Source organism: Vigna angularis, chromosome 5 (genome assembly GCF_016808095.1).
Source record: "Vigna angularis cultivar LongXiaoDou No.4 chromosome 5, ASM1680809v1, whole genome shotgun sequence".
NCBI classification, from domain to species: domain Eukaryota; kingdom Viridiplantae; phylum Streptophyta; class Magnoliopsida; order Fabales; family Fabaceae; genus Vigna; species Vigna angularis.
Genome location: NC_068974.1, coordinates 37,313,684 through 37,323,834, shown reverse-complemented (window position 1 = coordinate 37,323,834; position 10,151 = coordinate 37,313,684).

Here is a 10,151-nt window from a genome sequence, read left to right as displayed (position 1 = left end):
AAAATGAATTAATGATTATTTATTTGAGTAGATTTGAGTATAAACGAAGATGAATTTAAAAATAAAATTTATAAAAATTAGCGTAAAATTTAATTGATATAATAGATAAAAAAATTATTTAATTAATAGAAATTAAATATTATAAAAACAGCGACTTTCATGTATTTTCAGCCATATGTGGTACGTATGTATTTTCGCATGTATTTTCTTGTGTGGTCTTTTCAAAGCTTTAAATTTCCATGGAAGTCACTGTCGCATGTGAATACATAAAATCTGCATTGCAATGACTATAAAAGTAGGACTCAAAATCTTTCAATATTTTTCCACAATGTGGGTTCTCTTCACCTTGGCAATATTTTATGCTTTCCATTTTTTACTTTTAAATAAATAAACTTAACAATGATTATCATTAATTACTTCAAGATCGCCCATCTTGTCAGATATGCAAAATCTAATGTTCTGTGCTAATGGGTTGTCCAGAAGAGGATCAAAGACAGCTAAGAACAAAAAGAAACGATGTTGTAAAGTTAAACTAAATCTAAATTCATATATATGTATATATTTAAAAATATTATCATAGCATGTTATAATCTGTGAAACAGATAATCCATTATATTATACAGGCACCAACTTCAATATATCAGTATTTTTCTCCTTTGAATTGAAAGTATAAAATTGCTTAATTTTTTAATGATGAGGTAATTGTACCAGCGCGGTGATTTCCAGCTGGACGTGCAACTTGTTCTTCAGAGACGACAGAAAGAAAAATGATTAAACTAAGTTGGTGTTTCAAAGCTGCGAAACCAGGTTTTCTGGTACAAGGCTGCAAAACCTTATGATTGGTGTTGATTGATCATTTTGTATTGTTTGCTGTGTCGTTTTACCTATGTTGACAAAACAGACACGCACGCATGAAATTAAAAAGCTTTCGGAGATGGCCGGTCCATAAACAATGACACAAATCCTTAGCAAGTTCCTTTGTATAGGGAAAATTTTCGTACTCTGAAATGATTTAAAATAGAAAGAGAACAGTGTGTGTGACACATAGGTTAGTGAATAATTTGAGATGAAAATGAAGTTTGGGGTGAAAACAGAAAGGTTTTCCCAGAAGTGTGTAACATGGGTTGGAAGGTTCCCGCGGTGGCTAGCAATATAAGCATTTCGTAATGCATTTAGTTACAAATTGTCGTTGTTTTCAGAATCCTTATCATGGATCGAGGTTGGTTTACTCTTTAGCTTTATGTTGGAATTGTGGAGTGGAACTAAAAAAATAATGTAATGGGCTCTATTTGATGCATGAATCGAATCGTACCAAACATCAATAATGTCAAACCCTAGGAGGAATGGCTCTTCAAAAGTCATCATGGATGATAGTACATGTTGCCATGCCTTTTCAGAAATTGTACACGTCCTCTTTATAGAGAAAAAACAAATCATGAATAAAAATATTTTTGTTTATTAAGTATTAGAATAATGATATTATAATACACTTTTTATATTTATTTAATATAAAATGAAAGGATAAAATTATTATAAAAGTATAAATTATATTTTTTAAGAAAAAAATAAAAGTTAGTAAAATTAAATAATATAAAAGATTGAGACGTGTCAAAGAATTATTTTTATAACGATTACGAAGTGGACAAAATAAAGTGAAAGTGTGGAGGTTATTAAAAATAGAAAAAAGATATCATGAAATTTTTTGAAATAGTGTCGGACCTTATAATATCAAAATTTTCTAGTATTTTCAGTGTCTTCGGATTAAAGGGAGTAATCATATGTTGACAAGAGTGGAAACCAATATTGAAATTGACAATATGAAAATATAGATTGTTATCCTGTGCTATTTGTTACATTTTTAAATAAATATTCATTAAAAAATTATATGGAATAATATGAAGAAGACAAACATAAATATATTCTGAAATATTTTATAGATGTGATCACAATAGAATTGAATAAGAGAATTGTGTATTATTAGAGATTTTGTAATAATTTTGTTGTTTGTGATTTTTATTAGAAATATTAATAATGTTGTAAGAGTTTAGAAAATTGTTTCTTTTGTAATTTAAATAACAAGACTCGATTATTTTAATATTTAAAAGATTTAAGTATAAATATAATTTTTATAAACGAGTTTCATTATGTTAAATTACACTATCTTTTCAAAAAAAAAAGTTCTGTAGAGTTTTATATTTTTTCTAAAGATTTTAACCTTTTGTTTATAAGTTTGAAGATCAAAGATCATCTGTGTAATATTTGAGACGAAATTTTTAACTCTAACTTATCAGTTTTTGCAAGTAAGTTAATTTTTACTATTTTGTTTTGTTTATGAGTTTTTTTGTGCATGTGAGCGGTTTTAGCTTGCATGTGAGGCCTGAGACTTCTATAAGACTCTTGGCTAATCAGTGGTCCTAATTGTGTGTCTTTATCATGTTTTTATTATTCATAAGAACAGATAAAGTTTATTTTCTCTTTTCTCTTGTGTATGATGCGACATTGAGCAGTGGCTGAGCAATGTTGAGCATCACTTTCCTCTTAGGTCTGGAACCATTTTTTTTTCCAGGTCATTGAGAGACAAACTGGTGAGCCATTTTGTGAGAAGAATGACGATGAGCGCCAGAGCTATCGCTAAGTACCTCCTTTTGCGGAAAGTCTGGCATTGGATGACATAACTGACATTGAGCACCACCTCTATGCAAGAAGTTTTGTGTTAAGCGTCGATTTCTGTAATTGTTTTGGTTTATTCCTTTGGTTGTTTGATATTGATTTGTATCATTCTTTTATTTTTGTTGGTGAGTATAATGACTACACGAATTTACATGAGAACCTTTGATATGTTTATATGTTGTATGATTGTTGAGAGAATTTCAAGGAAAAATTCTACAATTTGGTGATGTTTAGTGTATGTTTGACATATGAAAGTTCAGAAAGGGGGATCTTGATACTACCTGTCATTCAACTCATATAGAGATAAATGAAGTGTGGAAGTTAATGACAGGAGGTTTTTACCCTAGAATTTTGATCTTACACGTGAAAGATTAACCTCGTGAGTAGTAGGGTGATAACCCCTGTGTTTATGGCTCTAGAGAGTATAAATACTAAAGTTATTAGTTAATAATTTTAAAATAAGCTATGATGGTGTGGTGATAGGCATTTTGTTCATCCTTATACATATATTTTAGGATAACAAAAATACTCGTGTCCACGAATATGCATACATAGTTGGTATCCGTAGACAACAGGTATTTTAATACTCATTTGTAAAACGGGTGAGGATATCATATTACTCATATCTATGGATATCAATTAACCGTACAAAATTAGAATTAAAATTTAATTTATATTTTATTAAATTTAATTTAATTAAAATTAAAATAAATTTATATTTTATTAGGTTAAATTTAATTAAAATTAAATTTTAATTTATATTTCATTTAATTGTTATACTTTATTTTTTTTAGTTTTATTTAAAAAATTTATAAAATACTTTTTTATTTACATATATTCGTAAGTTTTAAAAAATTTACGTAAATAATAGACAAGTAAATATTTTTTTATTGAAGATCATATAACATATAAACATCCTCCATTCCTGACACATTATCATATTTACATATTGTGAAAACTTAGGGCCTTTATTAATAAAGGAAATAAAGAATCTCTAATATAATAGGATAATATGAAATTTTAATGATGTCACTTGAAACATAAATGTATCTATCGACAAATAAATGATAATTAATGGAGATAATGACATAATATGATGATCCCAATAATCTCACTTGTAATTTGGCAAATATTTCCGCATGTAAATGGTAATTAATGAGTTCACATATACTATTAAGAAAATCTTATCCGTGCTGCTACGAAATGAATAATTGAATTTATAAATTAAAAATTAGAAAGAAATCAATAAAAACAAGAACCTTAAAAAATCAATCAAGATTTATAATTGAACATTGAATACTCTATAAATAGGTTTATAAAATTAGAAACAGATCTTAAATCTGCGACGTGAGTTTTTATAAAAGTAACATTTTTATGATAAAAGTTACAAATTCAAAATAGTATTATCATTTTTACATTTAACCAAATTTTTACACTTATTATATTATATTTTTTTATTTATCTCTCTTTTTCTTTATAAATATAAAAATTAACTTTTTTTAATGATGAAAATTTTTCTAAAATCAACTTGTGCAAGTGATGTGTCAGACCTCGTAATTATGCACCCAAAAATCCACCTGTCTAATCTCATTTATTACCCCAAAACATTATTCAGATTCATTTAAAACCCACCCAAAACTCTGATCACTGACGCCAAAGTGTCAAGAATGGAAGATTCGAAAATCAGTAAGTGGAGGACAGGTGTCCATAGGAGAGTGCACGTCCGTGGGACGTGGGGTAGACAAAAAAATGATTTTCTGAATAACCCTGTTCACTCTCCTCTGCATGCACTTCTCCTTCCCAACTCTGACTTTCCATTTTCCTCCTCCTTCTCTCTAGAAAACCTTTTCTTCTCTCTACTGTAACTCATCCTTCCCTTCTCCGATCCTATTTCAGAAACCGTAGAAGAATTCCCGTCGTCGTGAGCTTCATTCTGGACCGAACAGTTCCAGATTCTGAAACTGGTAACTTTCTCTTCTTCGTCGAGCGTTCTTTTGTTACATACAAAGCCAAATTCTGGTTGCATGAAGGGGTATAGTCTAAATTATTCTTGATTTTTATGGTTAGATTTAGTTGGAAGAATTAAGTGGTCTTTGGGGGTAGAAAGCTGTAGACGGACGAACTCGAAATCTTACGTTTAGAACGTTTCACTCACTGATCCAGGTAAGGCAAACTTATTTAATTTAATTGACATTTGTATGTTGCCTTACTATATGAACGTCCGTTGATTGAAGGAATGAATATGATGCATGTTGCTTGATGTATATGATGATGGTTGATATGTATGAATGTGAATATGAGTAATCATTTTGAGTATGAATTATAAATGTGGAATTCTATAAAGTCTGTAAATTGATATTTGATATGAATTTATAAGGTATGAACTGATATGTTGAAAACTTGAGTTGAAAATAGATGAAATTCTGAATATGAAATTCTCATTATGATAATGTACGTTCGTTATCGAACGGTCCTCTACCGTTCGGTTTGTTCTAGTAAATTGTTTTAAAATGGAACTCTTTCATTTGGAGAGAATTCTAGTCAAGAACGAGCGTCCTCATGTAGAAATACTATGTTTGAGCGTTCGGCTCAGCATAGTAATACCCTGATAGTTGAAATAGAGTAATACCTATATATAAACCCTCTTATTTTAAGATTAGTAGCTCGGTTTTACACCTAGCGTTCGTAATAAGTAGCGCTCGGTCTTACACCTAGCGTTCATACTAAGTAGTGCTCGGTTTCATACCTAGCGCTCGTATTGAGTAGTGCGCGATCTCATACCAAGCGCTCGTACTATTGTATAATCAATCTTGAAAAAATAGCGTTCGTCCAACTGTAGTAATACTTTATTTTCCCATGTTCGGTCATTTACTGGCATTGGATTTCCGTATGTGAACTATTCTAAATATGGTCCTTAACATCTTGAATATTCTTCTTGCATTGGATCCGGCCTAAGGTCCCCATACTTGATTTAATTCTTAAGTATTGGTTTGAACTCAAGAGAGTCAGTTCATTCAACTGACTCACGTGGTAGATACCGTTCGTCACATATTGTACTATTTTACTCGGTTCATTTCGTAAATCCAACATAACTCTCTTCGTTTTATTCTGTTCTGAACGGGAGAATCATCGATCTTTTTCTTATCGTTCGTTCTCGTTATGAAGAGGGCTGAACGTTCGTTATTTTATGTCCCTGTAACTGATGATGAAACTGATAATAAAGTGGAAGATTATAAAGGATGAACAGTATATGAGATGAATAAACGATTGTGGTTTTTGAACGAGCGTTCCAAGGAGGAACGACTCATGTATTGAATATTGGAAATTGGTGAAGTATGACTGTGGTTATGCTAATGCTGGCAGTTCATCCTGATGTTCCGTGAGTACTCGTCCTCACGTAGAGGGGGTAGGTCATGTGTGGGAACGGCAGGAGGTCCTAGTCCTTAGGGGTACTTTGGATAGGGCTAACCTCGGGTGGCAGCTGTTGAGTGTATCCCAGTTACTACATCACCCGGGTGCAAGAACGCCTGTAGCTACACAGATTCATACAGTCCGGACGGTCCGTCTAATGATAGTTTTCGTATTGATATATATATGTTGAACCATTCTTGTGTTGTTGAAATGTTTAATTTATATGTTGATGTGTGAATTAAATTACTTAAGCTTACTCTGTGTTTTCTTGTGTTGTCTCGTCCTTGTACGTCCGTCTTGTCATTGCGATGATCATTCGTGTGGATGTGAGCAGAAGGAGACGCCTTGTTGGAGGAAGTGATTGAAGAGGAGAACCTGGTGGACGTTGAAGTTAAGGCCGAGCCTTAGATCGTCCGGTTGATTTTGGATGTTAGTTGTTTTGTTTAGATCGTTCGGTAATTGGTTTTGTAAACCGTTCGATCCTGACTTCCTTTCTTATGCTGTTAAATTGTATTCAACTCTGTACTTAACGTTGTTCGGCTATTGAACGTTAATTTTTAGTGTAAAACTGCACTGTTAAATTATAAAATATAATTAATTCTATTATATAGTGATTACTGTATTTTGGAATATTACATAATGACAAACAAATATTTTCCAATCCAAAAACACATATCATGGTGCTGTCTTCAATGTCAACGAGTCAACGGAACCATCACTGTAATATGGACAAATCACGACAAAGAGCAACTTGAGCACAAATAACTTGTTTTTTTTTAATAAATTGAAAGCATTAATAATATTTGCAGATTGTATCTGACACACATTCAACAAGTTCGAAAGTTTACGTTAAATACCTAGTTTGACTGACTTTAAAAACTATATTTAGAAAATAATTATTTAGAAAAAACATTTGCATATCGTCACTATTTTGATTGTCGTGTTAAAAAAAAGTTTAATAGTTTTTCTTCTATCATTGAAATATTTTTTGTTAAATTTTGTTATATTATATTTTTAATTTTATTTTTAATACAAATTCTGTACCTTTTCTTTGTGACATAAAAAACTAATAGTCAAAAGTTATGATCAACTTATTCAGCACCAGAAACAACATAGACACAAATAATGTATTATTTTACTCTCACATGTCATTATCAAGAGAAATAAGTATTGACTCGTTTTTTAAATAAGTGACTAAAATTGAAAATACTCAAAATAATAAAATAAATAAAAAAATTAAAAAAAAATTCCAAATTCCATCTATAATTTTAAAAAAAATTGAAACGGTGGATATTTAGTCAACATGATCTCACGTGTTTTGAAATATACAAAAAGGTGACATTTAAGCAACATAGGGTCCCCTCTCATTGATTGTTCATTGAAAACGACCCATCAACCAGCAATCAGTAGACGTATTATTGTACGTATTTTTTGAAAATTCTAAAGAGTGGAATCTACACACTCACATGCATTATTTTAGGTTCAAAGTAAATTTATAACTAACGATATGTACAAAAAAAAACACATTTATTATTAGAATCAAGGTTATCTTTTAGATCAAAGTATTCAAATTAAAATAAGTTACACATATAATATAATCTTCTTTGTCATTTTTCATCGCTTTAAGTTAATTTACATCACATGGTAAAGAATAGTAACAAAGCCACGCGTATTACTCTAGAAACTACTTAATCTGTTTTTAACATTTTAGTGTTAGTTTTCTATATAAAATAAGAGCTTGTCACTGACCTACCTTTGACCATTAATGTTTTTAATTTCTTCTGTAACTGTGCTGTGGTATAAATTAACAACAATGATTGAGAAAATTAAGAATAGTTGAATAAACTAACTAAATTAACAACGGCTATTTCACAGTTTGTCTAAGTTAGTCACTTATCCTTCATTATTTTACCTTAAGCTAGTAATTAATTAAGACCAGCAGGTACTAATAAATAGCATAAAATTTGTCACAAGATTCAAGATCCCAACTAGGAAGTGAATTATATGTATAAAGAACACTGAATTATTCAAAAGAAAAACTTAACTAAATTGTTGTTTTAGTTTAACTTTTAAAAGTTGTTTAAATTGATTTCAACAATAATTTATCATATACATTAAAAATATGTTATAAGATAAAACGTTAAGTAATAATAATTTGAATAATTCCGCTTGAAAGAAGTTTAAAGTAGTTAATGTCATTCATTTGGGTCTGATTAGATTAATTATTCCAAATCGGCAGGATAAAACACTTTTAGAATTTAATTTAGTTTTAGAAAAGTTGAATTTGGTTTATGCATTTTAATCATCGATCTTAATCTTTCAAAATCTATAGTCAATAATGAATGCTTTGAAATATGTTGCAAAATTGAAGATTCCAACGAGTGGCGCCACAAAATTGGAAGAGGATTAAACAATGGTCAGAGTCAAGAAAGTGTTTATAAATAAGAAGAACAAAATGAAGAACTTCCTCAAAAATCTGAATGGTTGTTTCATAACACACTTGTCGATCTTCAATACCTTAAGAACTCATGCTAAGGCATGCGCATGTGATGGTTAACTCTTTTTCTGAATTGGATCTATTAATATATCACCATCAACCATATACGTGTTATCGCCATTGGAAACCCAAACTAAGCTCCAAAACTTTGGTAGGGACATACTCATACAGCAGTACCTTTTTTCTGTTTACTATTCTCAACAACAATACCATCATTACCAAATAATTTATCTTTTAAATATATAATGAGAAATTTAATTTTGATTTATTAAAAAGTATATTTAAATCTAACTTAACATTTGTAAAACCAATAAGATTTACCTTCAAACTCATTTTTATATTAAACGTAAAACTAAACATTAACGAATGATTTATAACAAATGATACAATATATACAAACAAATAACAAATTTCGTTAGATAAACTCTAATCCATAGTTTTGACATCAAATCAAGAAAAATATATAAATTTAAGTCAAGCTTACACAACCTAAATTAGAAAATAAACTTTAAATCTAATAAAATCTCATAAAACTAGTTGATAAAATAAGATTTATACTCGTTTATATTCATTCGTTTTATCTTTAATTGACTCGTTTTATCTTTAATTGACGTGAGATGTCCTAATATACTAATAAAATAGTATATTTTAAAGAAATAAACTCTTCAAAAAAAATATGGGTAATTATAAAAGTAGTGTTTAGATAAAATACATTATTGAGAAATAAAAACAATTTTAAAAAAAAAATAGTTTTAGTAGTATATTGCTATTGTCCTTATTGGGCAGAAGAAGAAAGACAGAAAGCAAACACTTGGATCCTCTATTTGTTTGGGGGACCAAAGGCCCAATAATCCAATCCACGTAACAGTGATGTGAGTAATCAATTTGAGTCCAACTTCTATTGATCTTGTGGTGTGGCTTTTTCTTGGCCTTTTCTTTCGCACGGTAAAACCTATGTTCATGTTTGCTTTTCCCTCTCAGAAAAATGTGGCAGAAAAGAAGGAATGAGTGGTCTTAAATATATGTAATTGAACATTAAATTAAATTAGATTTAACTGAAGTTATTATAAACTATATTATTTATTATTGGACCATTCATTAATATTTATCATTATATTAACTTAATCATGATGTGCATGAAGAAGGTTGTAACTTTCCACTGTTAGCAATTTTAAATTTGTGGATATCATTTGATTTTGCATCTCCCTCTTGTCATAATCTTTCTGAGTGATATTTGATAAATCGCCCACTAACCAAGAACCAAACAAACCTTTCAAAATCGTAGAAAAATGTCGAGGACACTGTTTTTAATTCTTTCATTTTTTTCAAAAATATTTTTTCATGTCGTGTAGAAGAAATTTTTCTCTATTGATGGAAGATTAATTTAAAAATTGTTTTATTTTTTAGATAACGTGTATCTTCCAGAAAGAAAATCGTACTTATGTAATTACAACCAAAAATATTTTTTTGTTGAAGTATTTAATTCAACTCTATGTTTAAAGTTTAAATTTAAAATAATATTTAAATTTAGTATTGTGTTTTTTACTGTATGTCATTCTAATGAATTTAATTG